Source organism: Dasypus novemcinctus, chromosome 24 (assembly GCF_030445035.2).
Source record: "Dasypus novemcinctus isolate mDasNov1 chromosome 24, mDasNov1.1.hap2, whole genome shotgun sequence".
In the NCBI taxonomy this organism is placed as follows: Eukaryota; Metazoa; Chordata; class Mammalia; order Cingulata; family Dasypodidae; genus Dasypus; species Dasypus novemcinctus.
Window position 1 is genome coordinate 51,487,075 of NC_080696.1, and position 25,172 is coordinate 51,512,246.

Sequence of the window (25,172 nt, forward strand, 5' to 3'; positions counted from 1 at the left end):
GCTTAGGGCCCCAAAACCGAGGGCCCCTGGGAACAAGGTGGAGCGGTGGTGTCTTTCCCCAGCACGGTGTCCTCCAGCGACACAGCCTGCGTGTGGTGAGCCATGCACGAGCATAAGTGATTCGAAGGAGGGCACAGAGATCTCCAAGGGGGGAGACGGCAAGGTCACACGACAGATGAGCCCTGGGGAAGTCTCGTCGGTGGCCATTTGGAAAACACAACCTGCCCAGCTGGATCTCAGGCGGGAGGGGATGAGCGCCGTGTGGGCTTCTCCCCACCAGCACTTCATCCTTGCTAGGAGCTGAAATGCCATCCGAGTCCAGCTCGGGCTGTGTCTGCTAAGGTTTGGAGTTGGTGTCCATGCCCATTTCAAAGACCCCCTGAGCTGGAGGAAGTCCTGGGGGACCAGAGGTCCCCCCTTCACATATGATCCAAAGAGATTAAATAGAGGACATGGGCATCCAGAGGGTTCTAGGGAGAACAGGTAGAGGAAGGCTTGCCCCAGGTGTGAAAGTTACATTGATAACCTCTTCCTTTACTTTATTATTATTTTTTAAAGATTTATTATTTATTTATTTCTCTTTCTCTGTATCCATTCACTGCATGTTCTTCTGTGCCCACTTATATTCTTGTCAGTGGCACTGGTAATCTGTGTCTCTTTTTGTTGTGTCATTTTGCCACGTCAGCTCTCCGTGTGTGCGGCGCCACTCCTGGGCAGGCTGCACTTTTTTTGCACTGGGCGGCTCTCCTTACGGGGCGCACTCCTTGCACATGGGGTTCCCCTACGTGGGGGACACCCCTGCGTGGCACGGCACTCCTTGCGCACATCAGCACTGTGTGTGGCCCAGGAGGCCCTGGGTTTGAACCCTGGACCTCCCATGTGGTAGGCAGACGCCCTATCCATTGAGCCAAATTTGCTTTCCTCCTTTACTTTGAGAAAGGATTTTCCCAGTTGGAGCTGCCCTGGAAACATTTATTCTTTCCCACTTGGTGTTTTCTTTTTTCTCTTTTAACCTTTTTTTAATTTCCCCACATGTTTTTAGGTAGAAAGGAAGCCGGCTAACACACCCAGAAAACCAAAGAGAACTCTAGGATCTGTTTGGGAAGAACGGTAACAGTGCGGAGAGCTGGGAACTGTTCCCGACCTGCCAGAGCATGGCCTGAGACGACGCAGCTTCTCCTCTGGCCCAAGATCGGCCGCTGGAATTTTTATAGGCAGGTCTCAAGTGCCTTCTGGCGAAATGGTGGCTCCCAGGGCAGGGGTTTCTGGTGTGAAGCAAGATTCTGTTCCCCTCTGAAAGGGGCAATTGCCACGACCAACCTTTACCCGGACAGCCCCCACCCAGATCTCAGGGTTCCAGGAGCTCTGCTTGTGCACCTGCACTGCACCCGTGCTATACTTATCTTTGGTTGGTTCACTCTAGTTCTGTACATTGTTTTAGAAAGGGAAATTTCTCCTCTCCATGGGGAACGAATCGCACTTGCCAAAAACCAGGGCTTCTTGACTTTGGCACTGTGGTCATTAGGGGCCAGGAACCGCCCGAGTTGAGGGCCGTCCTGAGCACTGCAGGTCTAGCAGCATCCCTGGCCTCCACTCATGAGATGCCAGGAGCACTTCTCCACCCTGTGGCAACAACTAAAATGTCTCCAGATGTTGCCAAGTTGTCCCCTGGGAGATAAAACTGCTCCAGTGGAGAACCATGATCGTAAGTGGATGACAGGGAGCGGATGTGGCTCAACTGATAGAGCATCTGCCTACTATATGGAGAGTCCAGGGTGCCATCCCCAGGGCCTCCTGAGCCATGTGGTGAGCTGGCCCACGCGCAGTGCTGTTGCGCGCAAGGAGTGCCGTGCCACGCAGGGGCGTCCCCGCGTAGGGGAGCCCCACACGCAAGGAGTGCATCCCACAAGAAGAGCCGCCCCGCGGGAAAAAAACCACAGCCTGCCCACGAGTGGGGCCACACACACGGAGAGGTGATGCAGCAAGATGACACAAAACAGGCAGTTTCCCAGTGCCGCTGGATAATGCAAGTGGATGCAGAAGAACACACAGCGAATGGACACAGAGAGCAGACAACGGCGGGGGAAAGGGAGAGAAATAAATAAAAGAAATCTTAAAATAAATGAATAAATAAATAAGTGGATGGTAACAGGAGAAAACGAACCAAATGACCCTGCGGTTACACTGTTGCCTGCCAAGGGCTCTGCGCTTTTTCCCAGCAGGAGAGCAGGTCTCCTTGTAGACCACAAAGGAGGAGTTAATGGAATTCCCCGCTTGACGACTCACAAGGCTCAGAGGAGAACAGAAATGTGCTGCTCCCAGTGTGGCTCAGCGTCACCTCTGCCCCACGCGTGCACCGCCTAAGTGCAGTTGAGGACCAGCGTGTCCTGCCCACTGCGAACCACACTCTTCTGGTCAATGGGGCGCAGCCAGCTGGAGTCCGGTGCTCATCCCCAAGGCCTGGCCCACAGGAAGCCTGGGGGCCTTTGGTCACCCTTGGAGAGAGATTCTGTTTGCAGCTACCATTGTCTAAAGTGGGGGCACCACGGGATCCAGGCCCCCTCCCAATCAGAAGCAAAGTGGACACCACCTTCCCAAACCCTCAAGATCGGGGAATGAACAAGGGACTAAATTAGACTTAACACTATTCTACTATAGGCTTATTACTATTCTAGCAAATGGAAGACATTTTATCATCGATGTAAAGGCAGTGGCCACCAGAGGTTCTGAGCGGAGGGAGAGGGAAGAATAGGTGTAATATGGGGGCATTTTCTGGACATTGGAGTTGTCCTGTATGATGCTGAAGTGACAGATTCAGGCCATTATATATTTTGTCATAACCTACAAAATTGTGCAGGAAGGGTGTAAACTATAATGTAAACTACAGTCCCTGGTGAATAACAATGCTCCAATATGTGTTCATCAATTGAAACAAATGTACCACACTAATGAAGGACTTGTTAAGGTGGGAAAGTGGGGGAGGGGAAGGGGTGGGGCACATAGGAAACCCCTGTTTTTTAAGTAACATTTATGTAATCTAAAGCTTCTTTAAAAATAAAAAGAATTAATAACAAAATAAAGTGGGGGCACAAACTTCAATGTCTGAGGGTCCAGGCAGGTGAAACAGGGAGTGAAGTGGCCTGGATTTAGGAAAACAGAGGAGTGGGGACTGGAGCACTTTCCACGCGTTTTAAACACTGAGCAGGCCAAACAAAACCCCTCTGCAGCCTGCCTGGGGGCCTATTGGCAAGCCCCAAAGCTATCTTTTTCTGAGCACCTGCTATGTGCCAGGCACTGTGTGGGATGCTGGGAACTAGCACTGAACACAAGGCTGGCCAAGCTCCTGTGTCCGGTGTCCTCTAGGAGCTGGCATTCTCGTGGGGGATTCGGATAATTGATGAATGAAAATACATTTCACATGAGCTTACGAGGAATGATCAGGGTGAAGGGACAGAGTGAATTTGGGAGAGACCTCTTGGAGGAGGCGACATTTTAGCTGAGACCAGAAGGTGGGTGAGACGCCAACTGTGGGCTAAATGCTTTCCAAGCCACAGGAAGTGCAAGTGCAAAGGCCCTGAGGTTGGAATGAGCATGGTTTGCCTGAAACATGGCGGGAGCAGGGAGCGTGAGGGAGCCTGGCATGAGACGAGGTCCCCCGTCACCTTCCCGGCCCACGCCTTCCTGGCAGGCCACACCTGCTCCCGACCTGGGGGTTTAGAGGAAATAAGAATCAGATACAGAAATTCCCACCTCTATTCTTTGTTCCTTTGTCTCAGCTCTGGACAAAAGCTGTCCTGGCAGCCAGTTGCAAAGTTATTTCTGCAAAAGGCCTTTGGCCAAAAGCAATAAAGTTGGGCCTGAACAGAGTCATGATTCACACCTAATTGTGGGCTGCTTCTGAGTGTACACTGCTACAGTGAGGCCTGCTGATCCCAATGCCGCCCCTGCGCCCCCGGCTTTTTTAACCCCCTATTTTCCCAGCACCATTTACCCCTACAGAACACGTATTTATGTTTACAGAAATTGTATTTCCTTTGAGAAGAACATAGAAGGAATAAAAGGTTATTTTGGCAGCCTGGTATTTATGATTCAATTATTCCTTTCCCTTGCACCCAACCACAGCCGCGTGCACGGCCCTCACCCATTTGCACCCCTGTTATTAGTAGGTGAGCTCCTCATTAGCTCTCCTTGGAAACCGCGGTGGGAGCTCACAATGATTTCAGAAGCCTGTACTCAGAGGCGGGGGAGGGCATCTGAAGCAACTTTTACCAAATAACCCGCTAAATTTAGAGATGTGAGTTGAGAGAGTTTGGAATGACAGGTCCATTTCCAACCCTGGTGTGCTGTGAAATCTAATTAGCAGCTGGAAATAGATCTTCAGGGGGGAGGGAAGGGGCCGGTCAGAGATGCTTTGAGCTGGGTCCAGTTTCCCCAAACGGCGGGACTCGGTCTGGCTGGGAGACTTGGCCAGCGTCACCAGGTGTCCCGAAGCTACGGCCTCACGAAGGGGAGTGGGAGCTGGGCCGAGCGGCGTCCACAGTGGGTGGCATCTGCTGGCTCCAGCGGCACCTTCCATTGCGCCATGGTTACCTCATCACCGCACACACGGCGTTCTCCCTTCCGGGAGCCAGAGGCAAATCGCCACCCCCCACCCCCGCTTGGCGATGAGGATGCTGAGGCATGAAAGGGACGCTGGGAGTTGTTTCTGCCCCGTAATGTGAAGAGGGACCCCCAGGACCCCAGCAGGGCCTGACCTACAGGGACGCTGATCTGGACAAGCTGCCACAGGGATCTGGGCATTCGGTCACTCATTCATTCATTCACGCACACATACACACAATGTTAACTGTTTCTCCTCGGGCTTCCAGGACCGAGGACGGTTTATTAAGCGGCCATGCAGGCGCTTCTACTTTGTTGGTCTGCCCATCGTGTTTCCCCTTTCTTTTCTCAAAAGCAGTCCAATTTCCCTTTGGGAACTGTCTTGCCCCTCATCCCCTGTTGAGGGATGGTTACGCGATCAGCCAATGAGACCATCTCACTGGGTCCCTGACTCGCAAATGGAGTGTCAAGGGCAGAAAATAGATAGGGGTGCATTTGTCCCATTGGATCCTGTTCCAACCCCAGGAGGCTGCTGGCAACTCTTGCCCTGAGTTTCCCAGAACTGCCCCAGTTCCTGTCTTTTCCTAAGCCTGGTACCCAGCGTTTGGTTGATTATGAGCTCCAATATCCTCCCAACATATCCTGTTTCAGAGTAAAGCGGTGAGGCTTGGTCTCTGTTGCTTGCAATCCGTGGTGAACATGCTCCTTTGGTGGACTCCAATGAGCCGTGCTGCCTGTACTCACACCCCCGTGTGGGCTCCACCCCATCAAATGGCTGGTTCCACGATCTGTTTCAACCAAGAAAAGGTGGCAGAAGTGAGGCTGTATGAGTTGGGGGCCTAAGCCTTGAGAAGGCTGGTAGCTCTCATTATTGCACTCTTAGAAGCCAGGTGACCCTGCAACCACCAGGCTGTGGGAAGGCCCAGGGCAGAGGCTACACGGAGGAGCATGGGAGGCTTCTGCTGATGAGCTGAACTGAGCTCCCGTCTGGTGACCGGCGCTACCTGCCAGCCAAGTGACTGGAGCCATCTTGGACCTTCTGGTTGGGCTCACATGAAGAAGAAACATCTGGTTGACCCGCAGACTTGTTCGAAATAAATTGCTGTTGTTTTAAGTCACTGATGTGAGAGTGTTTTGTTACACGGCAGAAACTCAACGGAAGAATCCTGAATGATATGAATTAGAGTCTCCATTTCTCTAACTGGAATGTCATAAGATGAGTCAAGCCTTTGATACCTGAGATTGACCGCTTTAATCAAATGAACATGTAGAGAACATAATTCATTAATTCCTTCAGTCATTCATTCAAACGGGTAGTAAGCTCAGCACTGATGGTTCAAAGATGAATAAGCTTAAGGCGCCCTCGCTCTAGTGGGAGCATCACACACGGTGCCTCATTTTTCTCACTTGTGAAAAGGAGACGATAGTAGGTCCTGCTTAAAACGTTGTTGTGATGATTATATGCTTAGCAGCAATATTCAATGGAGGGTAGATTTTATTATTATTATAAACAGAGCTGCTATGCATGGTTCCTAGACAACAGTACAAAGTGTTACCGTCAGGGACAGAAACTCAGATGTGTATGTGGGTCAGAGAGATAATGTAAATGCATGAAGTCAGCCTAGAATGAGAAAAACCCAGAAGTCCCTTTTTCTCCAGGCCTCATTTCACCACTTTCGACAGAGGTGTAAGAATAAGGAACTATTTCTCCGCTATGAGAAAATCAACAGGGCAAGGGCCACGATGAATGCCAATGGGACTCCGGCACAATTGCAGGCAGATAATAGGGAGTGTTGGGGACTGTGGCAAAATGAAGACCATATAATGAGTGGAAATTGGGGCCCAGTGGGGCCAGAAATAGCCCACATCTCCCTATTTTTCAGGAGAAGCCAAAAACCTTAATTTTAACAATGTGAAATCTCACAACTGTTAAACTCTGACAATGAACTTTTTAAAAGATTCAAAACAGCATATAGGTCAAATAAAACATTACTGTGAGCTGGACAGAGCCTTGGAAAAGTCTGCCTGTGACTTCCTCTTCTAACAGGATGGCAGAACCAGGAGAGACTTCTTTGTGCCTCACTCTCCTTAGCTGTAAAATGGGGATTAGAATATTCCTGCACCGCCGAGCTGTCACGTTTAAACAAGCAAAGCACTAGAGCGCTGCTGGCGAGGAGGAAGAGCTCAGTACATGGCAGCTTCTGGGAGCATGGCTGGGGAGAGAAGGCAAGTGCGTGAGTCTTGGCCGTGTGCTACCGCTCCTGCAGGACGGGGAGAGATGGAGCCGATGTTCGGAGGGCACGTGCAGGACTTGAGAGCCCTCGCCTGGATGTCACGCCATTGACCTTGCAGGCTAAGTTTCACATGTTGGGTGGCCTGAGTCAGATCAGAAGTGGGGCATTCCACAGGCCTTCTGCGGGGCCTGATACCTAGTGTGGTGTAAGGGGCATGACTCCTCTCCGGAGACAGGGCTGGCACAAAATCCACCCGGAGCAGTGGGCTGAAATGCCAGGAGGGCACAGGACCGAGTGAGCGTGTAAAACCAACTCTCCCCATGCCCAGTCTTTGCTTTCTGCAAGTGACAAACAGGTTCTTGACTTCCTTGCATTGAGCAGTCACCTTTGAGCCAGGATCCGCCAACATCAAGTCTACTTCCCTTCTTGCTCCCTTCATCCAAAAAATTATTGATTGAGCACCTACAGGGAGCCCGACACTGTTGTAGGGGCTGGGGACAGAACGGTGAACAAGACAGACTAGGTTCCTGCAACTGTGGGGCTTGCTCTCTAGAGTGAGGGAAGGGAGGACAAATGATGAGAAAGCAAATAAGGAAACCAGAAAGTTCCAGAGAGTGGCAAGTGCGTACACAAAATGTGGAGTCCCTCAGGGCATTTCAGCATAATAAGGAGGTGACATTTGAACTGCGCCTGAAGAATCAGAGGAGCCAGACCTTGGGAGCTATGGGGGAAGAGCATTCTAGCCAGAGGGACAGCAAGTGCAAAGGCCCTGAGGTTGGAACAAGCCTCGATGTGTCCAAAGAGACGCAATGTCCAGAGGGTGACTGAGGTGCAATAAGCTTAAAGGAGCCTGGAGTGAGGTGGGGCAGAGGCCAGATGGAGCAGGGCAGAGGAGCACACGGCAGAGAGCTTGGACTTTATCGTAGGTGCAGCGGGGCCCTGGAAGAAGGGTTTTATTGGTGGAGTTGCCACCACCTTTCAGACTGGGTGGAAATGCCCCTTCAGCACCTTTGCCCCTACCTCAGCGGATCTCAAAGTCAGGTGTCCACTGCAATCACCAGGGGAGCTGTGAAACAGCCTCAAGCCCGGGCCCCGCCCCCTGGGGTGCTGATTTAATTGGCCTGGGGTGCAGTCTGGGCGTTTCCAGGGCCTGAAAGCCAGCCCCTCCCCAGGAAAGGCTCGGGGTCCTAGGGTCTGCTCCTTCCCCAGTTAGGGTGGGTGGGGGTGGGCCGGGGATGGGGTGCAGGGAGGCACACCAGCTCGGGAGGCCGCAGGGCTGCGCTCCAAGCCCTGGGATGCCTTGGACTTGCTGCAAGCTTTCTGAGCTGGGTCTTCTCCTCTGTAAGAGGGAGCCCGAGTCCTGCCTTCCCTAGGGCAGCGTGGCGAAAAAGACCAGACAGGATGCTAAGTGCAAACACACTCCGAAGAGCTCAGAGGGTCCAGAAATAAGAGCAAGGATAATGACAAGGGCACTGATGATGACACTGCCTCTCTGAAGGGATTTCCACATGCCGGGCACTGTTCTAGTGCTTTGGTTACTCTAGAAGGTGCTATGACTATCCCCATTTTACAGAAGAGGGGACTGAGGTTCAGAGAGGTGACGTGCCTTGCCCGGCTGCGCCGAGCTCCTAAGGGGCCAAGCTGGGATCTGAACCCAGGCGACCTGTTCTAGACTCCGCGGTCGTAATCACCACGACACACTGATTCTCCGGGATGTCTCTTCTGTCTAGTCTTTTATATCTTTATCTCCTGGCCGGGTGGGAGCCACTGGTACCTGGGCTGACTCAAGAGCACGCAACCCATTCTCTGGAGAGGCTGGTTCATGCTAACCACAGGGACTGGCCTCCCCCTGGCTGGACGACGGCGTTTTAGGAAGCATGTCAACAAGGAGAGCGGTAAGCCGAGACAGGGGCTGGCGGGCTGGCACCGCGGGCAGCCTGCCCTGTGGCCGCCCCCGCTTTGGCTTCGGTTTACAGGGCTCCAGCTTGGTTCAGGAGGAGCCCTCTCCATCCCCGGCAGTAAACCAGCATGAGTCTAAGCCGCCAGTTCTCAGAGGGGTCGGCCTCCTTCATGGGGATGTCTGGGGAATTTTTGGGGGGAGGGGAGGGTGGCTCTTTTGGTGGTTGCAGTGACTGGGGGATGTCCTGGCATTTAGGGGCAGGAAGGCTAGATAACATGCAAAGATTGGCATGGGGGAGAACTGCCCCGTTTCCAGGGCAGCTTTCTAAGGTCCCACCAGGCATCCGGGTAGGTGAGAAAGCTATTTGCAATGACCTGAGCCCAGGAAAAGAACGCCTTCTCACACAGACACACACAAGGGTTTTTTTTTTTTTGCATGGTTTTACCTACACAGAGTTTCTAGGACTGTGGCCATCGAGCAGATCAAAAGAAGACAGTTTTCTTTCATTAGGAAATTTTGGCAAATTGTTCACTACCTTGGAAAATCACATCATTTATGGCCATTCCCCACACCCGTATCCAACTGCATCTGCAGCTACAAGATTTATGGGGCTTGACGCGGGAGCATCTGAGTACTTCACCACGCCTTCCAATGTAGTTGTGCACAAGCATTTACAGGCGGAGATCCATGTTTTTCATTATAAATCACCTTCTTTTCAGTTTCCCTTTAAATTACAGTTAGGGAATTTTATTTATTAAAAGAATAATGCATATAGGGAAGTTTATTATGGACGTATTTAATCTCGGGTTCACTTGGCATTGAAATTATTTGCCTATCAGAAGAGAGGTTTGATCTGCTAATTTCGGGATCCATTGAGCTAAGTCAAGGATGAAAATCCATCCTATATGCCTTTGCCAGTATTTGGTTTACCGTTAGTATAAAACCCAGTCCTGGGTGAATGAGACATAAAGTGAAGTCTGTTGGGAGGTGGGGATGATGGCACTTCTTGGAAGACTTCTGCTCTCTCATTACAAGAAAGCCTCTCTCTTTGTATGAGGATGTGATGGATGGAGCTTTGGCAGCCATCTTGAGTCTGTGAGGCAATGAGGCCAAAGAAATGATGTGGACAGTTGAAGAGACTACAGAAAAATTCTGGGTTCTTGACTACATTATTGTACTGCTAAACGAGCCCTTTAGGAATTCTTGTTATATGAGAGAAGTAAACATTTCTATTGTTTAAGCCATTCTCAGTGAGGCATTCTATTACTTGCAGCTAAAAGTTCAAACGATTAGGACTAGAAGCCACTAGACATCCTAGAAGGCTTTCCTGTTCTCTGAAATATCCAGATAAGTGACTTGCATCCAGAAGTCTTTAGACAGTGTTTATCTCTAGCACAAGCCAGAAATGTAGCTTTTGGATCATCTGATTTTTAGCAGATCATGGCTATCTCCTGAACTTCTGTGGGCTGTTTTTTTCCAACCTCATGCCAAAAAGCTCTACTTTTCTGCTGACTGGTGGGTCAGGTCACCCACTGGGGCCCCGCTGCAGAGCCAACAAGAAAGGCTGTTGGGCCCTGTTCTTCTCCTAACACATCTGGCTTCCACCTGGCCAAACACATCTTGGGCACTGCTCAGAGTCCCCAGGGATGGCCCAGTCTGTCAACTCCCAAACATGAGAGCTGCTCATAACGACTCTGAGATTGGGATAGAATTCACAGAACCCTCAAGCAGGGTCCAGGTGTACAAAGCTGCGGGCCAGGCCAGGGCCACTGGGCAGTGTGTGCTTTGGAATCCCATGAAGAGACCGCGGAGAATTCAAAACAAGGGTGACCTCTGGCTGGAGAGAATTCCGGCGAGTTCTGGTCTGAGCTGGAAGAGATCTCTAAAAGCCCTGCCAACCGCTGTCCTACCAAGGAGGGGCGGCACCACCTACAAAGACCGAGATCCCGCACCGCCATAAGCAGTTTCCCAAAGGTGGCTGTTGCAAGGTGATGACTATTTAGCTCTGTCTGTTAATCACTGAGCAATGAGGAGGAGGACGGGAGCCTTGGCCTGAGCCTTCGGGAACTTCTTGGGTGAGCATGTGGGATGTGCTAAAAAGAGTCACCAAACAGATGCATGCCAGGCATGGGGTGGGGGTGGGGGCGTGTGATGACCACACCAGAGAACAGAATACATTCTCCTGCGATGATCGGGTCCAGTCCCAAGGCTTAAAATAGCATCCACATGCGGATGGCTCCCCCACCAGCTCCAGACGTGGAGATCTACCACCCACGGAGCCTGCACTTGCCCAGGTGGAGCGTCATCTCAACCCAACATTTCCAGAGCTCAGCTCCTGATCGCCCTGACCCACCCACTCACCAGACCTTCTGCCCCTGTCTTCCCCATTTAGGATCCACCATACAACTTGGGTCCCACCATACTCGGCACTGCCCTGCCATCTTTAACTCCTTAGCGCCACTGCCATTCTGAGCCAGAGAATTCTTTGCTGGGGAGGGGTGGGGAGGGCTGGCCTGCGCCTGGTAGGATGTTTAGCTGCATCCCGGGTCCCACTGCACTCCAACCCCAGTGTCTATATATGTCTCTGCACATTGTCAAATGTCTTGGGAGGGGGGGTGCAAAAACAACACAGTTGAGAACCACGGCTCTTTCCCTCATTCCAAACATCCAAATCTTCCAGAAAGTCCCACTGGCGCTGCCTCCAAACTTGATCCCAACCCAAACATTTCACTCCATCTCTACAGACAGCACCACCGGCCGGCCACCAACAGCCCCGGCCCTCCCAGCTTTCCCTTGCAACGCATTTCGCTCACAGTAGCCACAGACATGTTTTAAAAACATAAACATATGCCGGATTGCCTCCTCACTTAAAAGCCTCAACGGCTTCCCATCTCACCTGAAATAAAACCTGCGCTTCCTACCTCTGGCCTCCCTCCTGAGCTCTCCTCCCTTCTCCTCTCCACCACCCTGTGTGTGTCCTGCACAGGGTTTCACACAGGCCTCTGTGCCTCCGCACGGGCTCTTCCCTCTGCCGGGGGAGCTCCTTCCCCCCATCTTCCCAAGGCTGTTCCTTCTCAATGTTCAGGTCGGAGCTCGAAGGGCCCGTCCTAGGAGAGCCCTGCCTGACCGCCTGCCTAAGGCTGCCCCCCTGGCGTGGTCTTTCCATCACACCCTCCTCCACTGCACTGCTTTCCACTCCCCACCCGCTGGTGCGTCAGTGCCACGAAAGCAGGGCCCCTCCTGCCCTCCCAGGGCTGCACAGCGCCCAGGAGATGCCGGTGGACACCACGCGCCACTGCTGGGCATGACGCCCTCGCGGCCCAGCCCGCCCTGCTCTCACTGAGAGCATTCTCCCGGCCTCTGGCTGGAAGACGAGACACACAGCACCCCAGGGCCCCACGGCCCAAGCTCCCTGCTGACCTGAACATGCACGTGGTGCACTGGGTCGCCCCCCAGCTTCTAGGACTCTCTCCCGGAGTCTGCTTTCACGGGGTCTAGAGTTTTCATTTTTTACCAAATACCCCCAGGTGAGTGTCATGGCGGAAGGTAGGGGCAAACACTGGCCCTGGCCACCAGAGAGCGGAGGCAGGGCCAAGCTGCAGCCTTGAGACACTCAGACAGAGAAGCCAGGCCCCTGAGCCTGCTGCCCTCAGGGGCGAGAGATGGGTGCTGCCCACCCAGCAGCTGCTTCCACAGCCCCTGCCACCCTCAAACAGAGACGGGTCTTACAAACCTCACGTGAGCGTTCCCGCTCTCTCCCCTCTGGCCGCGGGCATCGGCTATTCGTCTCCAGCAACAGGCTCCCCCCTTCACAGGGCACCCATCTCTCTGCTCGCCCAGGCTTGGGGGTCTCAGAAGCTCCTCACCCACAGAGGCTCCAGGGTGGGGCCTGTGACCCTGGCCTAATCCAATTATGGGCAGCTCAGTTCCTTGGCCAGTGGCTGGTTTCGGGAAGAATGTACCATAGAGCAGTCCGGAGGGAAACTTGGGGCTTGGTGGGTATTATGAGAAAAGAGACCCCTCTATCCTGCTGTGCTTAAACCAGAGAGGGTGAGAGGGCAGTTGCTCTGCAGCCCTATTTTTTTTTAATAAGATTTATTTATTCCCCCCTCCCCTGTTGTCTGCTCTCTGTGTCCATTCGCTGTGTGTTCTGTGTCCGCTTGTATTCTCATCAGGCGGCTCTGGGGATCTGTGTCTCTTTTTGTTGCATCACCTTGCCACGTCGGCTCTCCTGTGTGTGTGGCACCACTCCTGGGTGGGCTGTGGTTTCGCGGGGAGCGGCTCTCCTTGTGCAGGGGCCACTCCTTGCACAAGGGGGCTCCCCTACGCGAAGGCACCCGTGTGGGCCGGCACTCCTTGTGCGCAACAGCACTGCGCGTGGGCCAGCTCACCACACGGGTCAGGAGGCCCTGGGGATCGAACCCTTGGACATCCTATATGGTAGGTGGACACTCTTATCTGTTGAGCCACGTCCACTTCCCTGCAGCCCTTTTGACACCTCCATTGTGATAAACAGTTCTGTAAGGACTGGCCTGTGTCAGAGGCCATGTTGCGCAATTGACATTGATGATCTCATTTCCTCCTTCACCACAAACAAGGAGGTAGGTACTATTACCGTCTTTAGTGAAATGAGAACACTGAAGCCAGAAAGGTTAAGTAATGAGCCCAAGTGCCCACTGCCGGGCAGGCAGCCAGGCCACTGGCCTGGCTCGTAACCACGATGCCCACGGCTGCCAGCCCACCTGCCCCTTGGCACTGGAAGAAGAAACCAACACCACGGAAGGCAGAGCAGAGATGAAGGGAAACTGATTGCTCAGGACATAATTTGTGCCCTGAATCCCGCTGTGCCTGAAGGTGGAGACACCTTCCGACATTCTGGTTATGAAAGTCAGGATGTCCCCTTCTCTTCTCCTTAAGGTAGTTTGAGTTTTTGTTTTTGTTTTCCTCCCTCTCTTTCTGTTGCTTGCAAGGGAAAGGATCCTGATTACATTGCCGTCCTTTGAAGAAAATACCCCCGACTGATATTCCATTTGTGACTTGCATACAGCAGCTGCTCAGCAAACACCAGCAGATGCGACAAAGGCTGTTCTCCCTTCCTGCCCATTAACTGCTGGGCCCGTAACCCCAACACCCGACTGCGGCCAGCCAAGCGCCTCTTCCCCTTTAGGCGCCCAGGGAGGACTAGTTCCCTAGCAACCACCCCAATTAGGCAATCAAGCCATTTATCAGCGTGCCAATTAATTATAATGATCTTAATGATATCCCAATTAGATAGCCTCGAATTGGCTGGATCAGGGGTGGGCACAAGGTGGACCGGTGAAGGCCAGCCCCCCCCAGGCCCCGCCCTTCACACCCACCGGCCGTCCAGTGCCCTGGCCTGAAACAAAGAGCCCGGAGCCCGGGGCCACCCCTCCAGGGAAGCCCGATGTCCTCCCCCCACTGCAGGAGGGTCTCCCCTCGAGGCAAGTGCTCCCTCTTGTCACCGCGAAGCGCGGGGCTGCAACCTTCATCTCAGACTCTGCCAGCCCCGTTGGCTACTTCCCTTTGCGTTTTGACTAGAGGGAGCGCTGGTGCACGCTCGTGGGCGCCAAGGCACGTCAGCAGGCCACGGCATGTTTTCCTTGGAGCAAAGAAAACCGAGATACAAACCCGAGACGCCCCCAGAGGGTGGATGCTTTTGGGGGGGGGTATTGCTGAGGGGCTTCTACCTCTTAAAATTTTAGTGTTTTTTTCCTGCTGAGCACGTGTTTCTTCTGCCTTTGGAAAAAAGGCCAAGGTCACAGAGGCTGGAGGGTGCGGTGGCTCAGCGCCTGGATGCCAAAGCCTGAGGGCCTCTTGAAGCCGGCAGCCACCACTGACTGGCTGCCGGCAAGTCCGAGGGCCTCGTGCCTCGGTTTCCTTATCTTTAATGGGGGACAATCACAGCACCCACTTCTCAGGATGTGGATTAAATAAATCAGTATGCGTAAAGAGCTTCTCATGCGCTGTGGCAGCCGGCCCACCAAACACCGGCAAAGTGGTGGCTATCGGGTGAAACCCAGACCAAGGCCTTTCGTTTAGCTACAAACTGGACAGAAATGCTGACAGCCTTGGGGGGTTGGGGCTTTCGGTGTCCTTCTGAGGGGCCACGTCTAAGAATGGACAAAGGGCCAATGCTGGCCAGAGGCGGCTGACACCCCCATCTGGTTAGCTCCAGAGGTGAGAAGCTGCCCCCCTGAGGCAGGTCCACATGCTAAATTCAGAGAGAGGTAAACACCCCAAACCACGAGGTGGACCTCAAATGTCAGCGGGGTACAGCTGCACCTCAACGAATCTAGGCAGGACAGGTGAATGGAACTGCTGGGTGGGGCCAGCCCCACGCCCTCCGCCAAGCCCAGGCTTTTGACAATCAGCTCCTCATTCAACCCCTTAAGTCTGAAAACTTAACGTGTAATTAGGGTTTCCGAAAAAGCCATGAATTAAAATAAAAACCCAAGAAATGTACACCAAGCCCAAACCCCAGACCTCACACTCACCTCTCAGCTGTGGCAGGCATGCCCACGGCCTGCCTTCGGGTAGAAAAACTTTGCCCAAGGAAGGAAGATCCTTTCCGTGCAAATGTCCAACATTTCATCAGCCAACCCCCCCACCCTGGCCCCGGCGCTGCTTATTAGAACATTAAATCACACCCTTGCACGGGCTCCTCTGGAGTTTTCTCTTGGACGCGGGACAGGCGGAGCAGAGGAGCGCCTCTCCCACAGGTGAGAGGTCTCCAGCGTGTCCTCCCCACCGCCTTCCTGTATTTAATGGATGGCTTTAATTTAATTAAAACCCTCCAGTGGTTCTGTAATGGGTAGCAGAGTTGCAGAAAGAAATCCTCATGGCTATTAACTGCGAGATGAGAAGAATTCTTCCTGCTCCAGGAGAGATGCCGGGGGTCCTCCAGGGAAAGCCCGGCTTACCTGCTCCTGCCCCTCTCCTGGGGCCCCCCACCCCTCCAGGAGCAGCTTTCCCTTCCCTGCCTCAGAGGATGGGAGGGCGGCCCTGTGGGAAAGAGGCCTGGGACAGATGGAGGGGCAAGAGGGCTGGTGCCCCAACATGCACAGCTGTGCAAATACCCAGGTTCAGAGTAAGCAGAAGGTAATTACTTGGTTAATTAAATATGGACTTTTAGCTCAAAAAAAAAAACCCACAAAACAAAAAACGGTGAACACAAGCTGCAGGAAACACTGTCCAGAAAAGGAATGAATCCGAACCTTCAGAAAGTGGGGAGAGGAGGACTGGGTGAAATGAACTTTAGTGTTTGCTCCCTCCACTGTGCCGGCGCCTACTGTGTGCAGGGAGCGTGGCCCTGAGTGGCCTGGCAGGTGGGGACTGCTGCGAAGGCCACTGGTCAAAACTAGGATTTGCGGATTTCTCCTTTCATGTCTCCACCAAAGCCCCTACCACTTAACCCCGCAGTTTTCCCAGCAGACCCAGGGCTTGGGGTGGGCACGAGCCTGATTTCACTGGGGCATAACCCATGCCTGGCAGGAGGGGGTACTCCATAAATGCTTGTGGAAGGAATTAATTAGTGAACTAGTGGAAGCATTTTTCTAAAGTGCACTCCCAGAAATCGCTGCAGCTTCGGTGCCAGACTTTTGAAAGCTTCGCACTCCGGGGAGGGAAGCATCTCTCCATAAAGCGAGAACACCTTCCGACCCAGCCCGGGAGGAAGTTTGCCTTTTCAATCCTATTTGCCCTTTCGGTATCCGCGAGTCTCTCAACGATCCGGCCCACTGCTTCTCCGTGTCCTGTCCGGGCAAGCCCCACGTGGGCTGGCTTCTAGCCGGTCCGTTGGGTCTAAACCCAAAGAGGTCAAAGGGGTCATCCCCCTGCAGCCGGCGGGCGCCAGAGCCTCTCTCCTGCCCGCCGGGCCCCACCTCCAGGCGCGGCGCTGGAGCCGCAGCGGGAGCCGGAGCCCGGCGGTCCCAGCCGGGTTCGGCTCACCTGGGCGGCGCACGAGGCCGTGCTTGTCCCGGCGAGGTTCGGCCGGCGGGGAGCCCTCGCCCGGGCCTGGAGGCCCCGCGCCCCGCCCACCTGCCCCCGCGCCCCACTCACCAGCGCGCACCGCCCCGGCGGCCTCACCCCGCGCGGGGCGCAGTCGCCTCTGCCGCAGCCCGGCCCGGCCGCGGGGCGCAGGGGACTCGGCGCGGCTGCTGCTACCGCCGCCGCCGCCGCCGCTGCATCCCCCGGCGAGCGCGGCCGCCGCTCCTCCTCCCCGCCCTCCTCCTCTTCCTCCGTCTCCTCCTCCCCGCCCCCGAGCTCCTCCGCCGCGGCCCCGGCCCCCGCCCCGGCGCGCCGCCCTCGCCAAAGTCCGTCTCCGCGCCCCGCCCGTGCCGCTCTCGCCTCGCCCAGCCCCTTGGCGCGGGCGGCCCGGCCCCCTGCCCGCCGATCGCCGGCCTTCGAGCGCGGAGGGGGAGGCTGGGCTCGGCGGGCGGCCGGGGCCGGGGCTCGGGGGACCCGCCGCGCGCTCTCCCCGTGGCCCTCGCGCGCGGGCGCTTTACCTCGGCTCGGCGCGCCGGCCCGGCGGCCCCGGCGCACGGCCCTCGCCCTCAAGTGCGGCCCCGCGCGGGGCAGCGGGCGGCGAGCGGGCGTCCCGGCGGCTCCCGGCCTCCCGATGCCTCCCGACCGGCTGACCGCGCTCCCGGCGCCGAGCGCGCACCCTCGCCGGGACACACAGGCGCACACTCACCCGCTCTGCACTCGCTCCCGCTCGCCCTCGGCCGAGAGTTGAAACAGATGTGGGATTCGCCCAGGAGCTGGAAGTGAGGGAGGCACGCGGGCCAGAGCGGGGCGTGCGCGCGCGGGTGTGCGCAACTCGCCGACGGGGGGCCGCGCTCATAAATCAAATTCTGTAATAAAGTCGGGAGGGCATCGAGCAGGTTCTCCGGGCTGGCCACGAAGAGACTCTTGCCTCTCTTCCGCTCGCTTTTCCTCCTCCTCGGAGCTGGAAGGAGCCCAGGGTTCCGCGGGGCGGGCTACAGCCCCGGCGGGGCGCCCCCCTCTGCATGGCACATTTTCTTTGATCGCCTTTCACAGGGGCTCGCCCGGGTCTGCAAACACCCGACCGCTTGTGCCGAAAGCCCCGCGCTCGCCTCTGACTACATAGGTTTGCTATTGGAGACGCCGGCTGGAGCCGAGGCCCGAAGCTAGATCGCAGGGTGAACTGCCCACGCGCCGGCAGCCTTCCTTGTGCGAAAGAAATTTAACTTGAGCGCGAGTGAAAATAGCAGTCGCGGCCCAGAGCTGGCCCGAGAATAGGAAAGAAGGGAGAAAAAACTGGCTTCTTCCGAAAGGGGAGGAATCCGACTCAAGGTGGTGCTGTCGACCGCGGTTTCCACTGTCCGCAGCGTCGCCGAGGAACCCGGCGGGCGACCGGCGGGCAGAGAACAACCAGCAGCTGCAGAAAGCGCAGCTGAGCTGCTACGGGGAAACAGACTCTAATGCAGAAACGTGCGGTGGTAGGCAGTGGTAACTTCTTTAGACCTTGTAACAACTTTACACAGTAGATGTTGCTACTACACCCATTTTACAGACGCAGAAACCCAGGCACAGAGAGATTAAGTAAGTGGTGACCCAGGATTTGAACCCCAGAAGCCTGGCTCCAGAGTTCTGCCAGGCTATTACTTCCTTCCTGCCAAGCACCCCCATTCTCTGGTTGGACTCCTCTCATGCTAGGGAGGGGTTGCTAGATTTAACAAGTGAAGATCCACAATGCCACAGGGATTCATTCATTGTTTATCTCAAATGAAAATTTAACTTGAGATAAAATGTGTCCTGTAATTTATCTGATACCCAAGTGTGTGTGTGTGTGGGGGGGGAGGGGGAATAAAAGGGAGGCTCTAGATTTAGCTCCTCCCCAGCCCCAAATAATCTCCCTTAGCCACTCCAGAGCCACCGCAGATCAATTTGCAGTCTAAGTAAATCAGAAAACCATGAATTGGCTTTTCCAGAACAGGTCCCTGGCCCCACCTCCAGCCCCACTGAAGCCTTTCCTCTGCCTTGAAACTGATGTCAGGTATAAACTTCTACACCATCAGGTACCGAAAAATAATGGGACTCTTCTTTCTGCCTCATCTCTTCAGAAGGAAGGACACACTGACTGTGGAGCCTGTAGCACAGCACTGTTTAGTAGAAGAATAAGTCCAGCCGTGTGTGTGTGTGTGTGTATAAATATATATTTTTAGAAGGTACTGGGATTGAACTTGGAACCTCATACTTGCCAAGCAGGTGCTCAACCACTGAGCTCCACCCATGCATGGAATTTTAAATATGCTAGTAGCCACATTAAAGTAAAAAGAAATGGGTGAAATCAATCATGACATTTCAACCCAATATATGTAAGAGTATATATATCTAAAATATTATCACTTCAACATGTAATCAATATAAAAATTATTAGTGAGGTATCCTACATTTCTTTTTCTTACTGGGTCCTCAAAACCTGGTGTGAATTTTACGCTTGTAGTCCTTCTCATTTCAGGCTAGCCACATTTGGCCAAGGGTTAGGATACTGAATCTCACAGCTGTAGAAGCTTCCCTGGCCAACTGCTGGATATTTCTGCCAGGTTGCTTCATGTAATCCTTTTAATGATCTTGTTTAGAAAACCAGTGCTCAGAGAGGTAAAAGGACTTTCCCAAGGTCACAGAGCTAGCAAGTGAGGTTTCAACCCAGCTGAAGCTGTGAATGGTTGGGTGAGACCTGGACCCCGCTAACCGGGCATTCCGAGCTCTGCGGAGGTTCCCCAGGGGCCTGTGGTGGGATTATGCCTTTAACCCACTTTTTATGTCGGGTTCTGGAGAGTATCTCAGCCGTAAGAGAATTTCCACTGCAATAAAGTTTGAAAATCACTGCTTTCCCACACTGTCTTCCTTCTGGCCTCGAGTTCATGAACACTTCCCCAAGTGGGGCCTGTTCACAATGTGGCAAATAGACTTATAATCCCCCCACGTGGGGGCTGTGAGCTGGGCCAAGATGGTGTCACTTGATTATTGGATTTTTCTTTCTATGTTGCTGTTCAAAGACCAAACATGGTGATGTCTTGATTTTGCCCCTCATCCTTCCGTAGGCAGGAGGGACAGATCTGGTGTGTGTTTGCATGTGTGTGAGTATGTGCACGGGTTTTCCTGGAGGGCAGGTGCCGTGGTCCGTGGGTTTCAGGACAGGACTTGGAAGCACCAGCTCAGACACTCATGGGGCCTGTGAGTCCCCAAAACACTTTCTGGCTGCGTTTGTTTTCCATATTTCACGGCAAGCCCCATGGCAGCCTGGGCCCAAGGTCACAGCCTAAGTTTTCCAGGTTCCATCCAGGCAGGGGGGGCCCCAGCCCCCCTGGGAGCTCAGTTTCCATCTTAGATGTGAAGGGCCTCAGGGGCTCGGGAGCTCCCCTGGCTGGGAAGCCACCAGGGCAGGGCCCTCGGGGCCTTGCAGGACAGCTTTCTCCTCTCTTGTCCCTCTTCTCCCTGGTGATCGTTCTGACTACTTAATCGGGCCTTGTAAGCTCACCAGGCCCCTCCCTGACTCTCCCAGCATTCGTGGCTTACCTTCTAGAGGACCTTTCTCTCGACACCTCAAAGCCTGGTGTCCTCCTTCACCGAGGGCTTCCTTGGTAGCCCTTCTGTGCAGCGCGCCCGCCTGGCTCTAGCCACCTTGCACAGCAAGAGCGGTTTTTAATTTCCTTGACTCATATACAACAACTTTAAAAGAATCACTCTTTTTGTGTTTCTATCAAGACACCGAAACTCAATCTGATCGTCTGAACACGTCTGGCTGAATTTGGGTTGGAATATGGGCTTTTATGAGGGCTGTAAAAGTCGAGCTTTTAACATGTCTCCAACAAATCGGAGGGTCAAGGAGAAACATTAAAAGGAGGAACAACAGCTGCAGACCAGAGGCCTGGCAGCGGGAGAAACAGGGCTGGGGTGCAGGTGGCTTTAAGAAGGCACAAAAGTTTGGCCAAGATGAGCCTCTCAGAGGGCAGAGGAGGCCACAGAGTCACCTCAGGGGGCTGCGCTTAAGCCTCTCGGCTCCTGCATGGGGACAGTTGTGCATGGGTTTTGCAGCATCTGTAACAATGTGAATTTGTGTTTTATTCTGTCTGCGTTTTCACTTAGACTCAATCTGTCTTGTCCGTAGAAATGCAATTATATGAGAGAAAAGCAGTTTATATTTCTTGAGATATCACGATAGTGAACAACAGTACAATAAGCGACCATCAAGTCAGGAGAACATTAATCGTATCTGGTGCTGCCTTCCTGGGCCGGCCGGCTGGCCTGGGCATGCTTTACTTCAGCAAAACAGCGCTGATCTTTGCAGCGCAGTACCCATTTTCTCCCTTAATTACAAATAATTGTATAGTCTAATTTATTCTAACGCCTGACGCCGAAAAGTGCACATTCATGAATCAAGAGTTAGTTTGGGAGATGGGAGAATTATAAATGTGCGTAATTGCAGTCTCCTGAGGGCTGCTTATGAGCGATCTCAAAGAGCAATGACGGTTATTATGAATTCTTACTGGTGGCAGACAGTGGGGCTGCCTCCAGTTAAGGCAGCGTTCCGAGAACCCAGATCAAGGTGACAGTTCATCTAGTTGCGTAACAATCCACCAAAGTCCCCTTTTGGATAAGTGGGCAAGGAAGATCAAAGACGTGCATTTCACGGTGATGAAACGGAAGCACACAAGCAGACTTAATTCACGTGTAACTGAGTATTCCGATGCACAGCGTGGCCCTACGCAGCACAGCTGCAGATCTCCATGGACAAGGCAGAGCTCGTGGGATTCTGGTGGGTGAGACTTTCTAAAGGGGAAAGCACGACCTATCTGACAATAAGCATAATTTTTTGGTTGTTGTTTTGGTTTTTACTCATTCTTTGGACATTCACATCAAACCAGGTACACAGGGACAACAGGAAGAGGAAGGGCTGCAAGTCTGTTTCTTCTGAAAACACCAGAAGAAGAAATTCTGTGATTTGGGTTTTGTTTCCTAGTTCCACGTTCCTGATGTAAACTTCTGAGGATGTAAATTATCCCAGTCAAGGTATCCTCAGGAGAACAGACCCAGCAATCGTGCAGCCTCCTCTCATGTGGCAAGGCACGTGGAGGCATCTTCTTCTCTTCTAGGACTGGCTGCCTCAGTTTCTGGCTGCTCCATCTTTGCCTTCCTCTCCCCAGAGTTCCTCTCTGAGATCCTGGGTACATTCTCTCAGTTTCTATGCCCTTCTTTCTAGTAAGCATAATTTGGTTTAGGTCTCTGTGACAGCACACCTTGCTTTCAAATCACCTTCCAGAAAAATCACTTGGTTATGGTGAAGGGTTTTTGCAGATAAAATTAAGGTCCCAAATCAGTTGACTTGGAATCCATCAGAAGGAAGATTCTCCTGGGTGGGCCAGACCTCAGCAGGCGAAAGCCCTCAAAGGGGAGCTGGGTCCTTCCTGAGCCAGAGATTCCAGGCATGAGATTCTCCCGCTGGCTTTGTGGGAGCAAACTGCCACGGTGTAGACAGCCACAGAAACTGAGTCCTGCCAACAGCCAGTGAGCTTGGAGGGGGACCTTGCGCCTCAGATGAGATCGCAACCTTGGCCAACATCTTGACTTCAGCCTGGCGAGACCTTGGGCAGAAGACCCACTTAACCCATACTGGAACTCCTGACCCATGGGAACTGGGAGAAAATAAATTTGTTTTTTTTTAAGTTTGCTAAATTCAGGGGAATTATTAGTCAGCAAGAGAAAATTAATACATGCATGAAGCCCTCGTTCAAGCTGGTCTCAAAGCCAGAAGAAAGATAACAGGAATTTTCAGTCATGTGAGGCAAAAAATTCCCTCTCCCTGCTGCTTTTTTCTCTTAAACCTGTTTCACCAGAAGTCCCAGGATTGCATCTTGACCTGGCTGGTTTCATGCATCTGTCTCTGAACCAACCACTAAACCTGGGGATAGGACACACGATGCCGAGACTGGCCAGGTTTGGGTCACGCGCCTGGGCTGGAGCCGTGTGCCTGGAGGCATGCCATCATGCCATGCGTGCCTTAGACGCCCGGTCTGAGCACATTGACTGTGGGGGATTGAGTGTGTCACTGACAAAAAGCATGTTCAAGTCCTGCCAATACCTTGACGTTGGACTTCCAGATGCCCAAACCCTGAGACGGTACATTTCTGTTGTTTAAGCCAACCCATTGGGTGGTATTTGTCCCAGCAGTGCTGGCAAACTAAGACAGACGGTCCACCACCTCCGCATTCCTTCTGGTGCCTCTCTTGGTAGCTGCTGCGGGTGGGAGAGGCTGTGCTGTGCCATGGTGTACGGCGGGGTCGGCAAACTTTTTCTACAAAGGTACAGAGACTAAGTAGTTCCTGCTTTGTGGTCACATCCGGTCTTTGTCGTTTTCTTAACTCATGGGCTATTCAAAAGGAGGCCAGGCAGGTCCGATTGGATTCACGGGCTACAGTTTCCTGACTCCGGTTTTAGGGCACAGACTCCAGAGCCAGACTGCTGGGTTCAAATCCTATTTCCCCTCCCCTTACCAGCTGCAAGTCTCTGGGCAAGTACCTAACTTCTCTGAACCCTGATTTCCTTACTTGGAAAATGGGGGTAATAAGAGGACCTACCCCACGAGGTGTTGGTGGAATTAAATGATCCTATGAAATGCCACCAGTTTTTTTGGGGTGATGATTGTCATCCTCCACTCCACACATATATTTGGATCCAGTTGAAAAACAGATTTAGGGGTCACCCAGGGGAAGATCAAAACTGTAGTGTTTTTTTCTTGAAAGTCTGAATTGGATAACTTGTTTTTGTTTTTTTTTAAGATTTATTTTATTTATTTCTCTCCCTTTCCCCCCCAGTTGTCTGTTCTCTGTGTCCATTTGCTGTGTGTTCTTATTTGTCCACTTCTGTTGTTGTCAGCGGCACGGGAATCTGTGTTTCTTTTTGTTGCGTCATCTTGTTGTGTCAGCTCTCAGTGTGTGTGGCACCATTCCTGTTGTGCGCTGGGCGGCTCTCCTTACAGGGCGCACTCCTTGTGCGTGGGCCTCCCCTACGCGGGGGACACCCCCGCGTGGCACGGCACTCCTTGTGTGCATCAGCACTGCGCATGGGCCAGCTCCACATGGGTCAAGGAGGCCTGGGGTTTGACCTCCCATGTGGTAGACGGACGCCCTAACCACTGGGCCAAGTCCGCTACCCAGATAACTTGTTTTGACCTGCAGACTTTCCCCAATTCCCAGAGTGTGTAGACTTTGGGATGCCCCCCCCCGCCCGGTTTCCAGAAGCTGCACCCTCACCCCTGCTGAGACAGTGAGACAGTGAGACAGTGATGCCGAGGCCCCATTCCAGAGATTCTGATTTAATGGTCAAGGCACAGGTCTTAAAAAAAATAAAAATAAAAACAGCACAACTTTATTGAGGTATAATTTACATACCTTAAAACTCACCCATTTTAAGCGTGTAATCTAATGATTTAAAAATTTCCTGAGTTGTGCAATCACCATCATAATCCAGTTTTAGAACATTTTCATCAACTTAAAAAGATCCCACAGGGGCACAGGTGCTTTTAAAGCTCCCCCGGGGAGACTGACCTGCAGCCCAGGCTGAGGACCCCTGTGCAGGGCAAGGGGCCTCAGGAAGCAGGAGGAGGGGGCATCAGGTTTCCCACGAGGAGACTGAGGACCCAGCAGAATAAATGCATGCTAGTCGGTTTTTTGAAAAAATGCAATCAACAGCTACAGAAGCAGTTTTAGAAGCCGGGAGGGTGGGAGGAGGAGGGGAGTGGGAGGAGAGAAGTAAGGGGGCTGCTAAGACAGATGGGTGGAACCCAAGGCCACGGCCTAGAAAGCTCCACCTGGGCTGGGGACAGTTAGGGCAAGAAGTAGGGAGGGGAGGGGGTACAAGCTGCATTCCCCTCTCTCTAAGACAGCCTTGTAGCACTCCCCAGGGCACACATCCTTACCTCCCTGGAAGCTGGAAGGGGAAATTGGGAGCTGGGACTAGGTTGGATGTGGGGGAGTCAGAGGGTGGCAAGGGGCCCCCCGCCTGGACCCCTATATGCCTGCATGGCCCAGAGCCAGGCACATGGGGCTCACTGTACCCAGACGGACGAAGCACCCAGAGAGGCACAAAGAGAGGGGAAAAGAGGACCCCAGGGATCCAAGCTGCTTGCAGCGCAGGGCAGCTCCCTAAGTGCTGGACAGTCTGGAGAGTCTCAGGAGCCAGGCCTCCATCCCCCACCCCGGGACATTTCCTGTGGCAGGACCGTGCCTGGTTTGTGGCTCTGCCACGCGACGAGCTCCTGGCAGTCATGGCGCCTTCCCCTGCCGTGACTTGGCTCAGTCCCTGCCCTCTTGGCACCCAGGGCTGTCCTCAGCCTGTGACTGCTCCTGGTGACTCATCCTGACTCATCCGCTCGTGCTTGCATCTGCTCGTCT

The 25,172-nt window shown here is 53.4% G+C and overlaps 1 protein-coding gene across 4 annotated transcripts in view; it reads right to left on the reverse strand.

Annotated features, from left to right (window-relative positions):
- The window catches only part of SULF2 (sulfatase 2), a 126,340-nt gene extending 108,195 nt beyond the window's left edge, over positions 1–18,145 (reverse strand). For 2 of the 4 annotated variants that reach the window (XM_004469926.5, XM_071211786.1), the window contains exon 1: positions 16,813–16,945. The gene's annotated coding sequence lies outside the window, so the exon portion shown is untranslated. Of the gene's footprint in view, positions 1–16,812; positions 16,946–17,258; positions 17,389–17,446 lie in introns of those variants that run through there. The other 2 variants (XM_004469925.5, XM_058287200.2) reach the window with 2 other exon arrangements.
- Between the last annotated feature and the right edge of the window lie 7,027 nt (positions 18,146–25,172).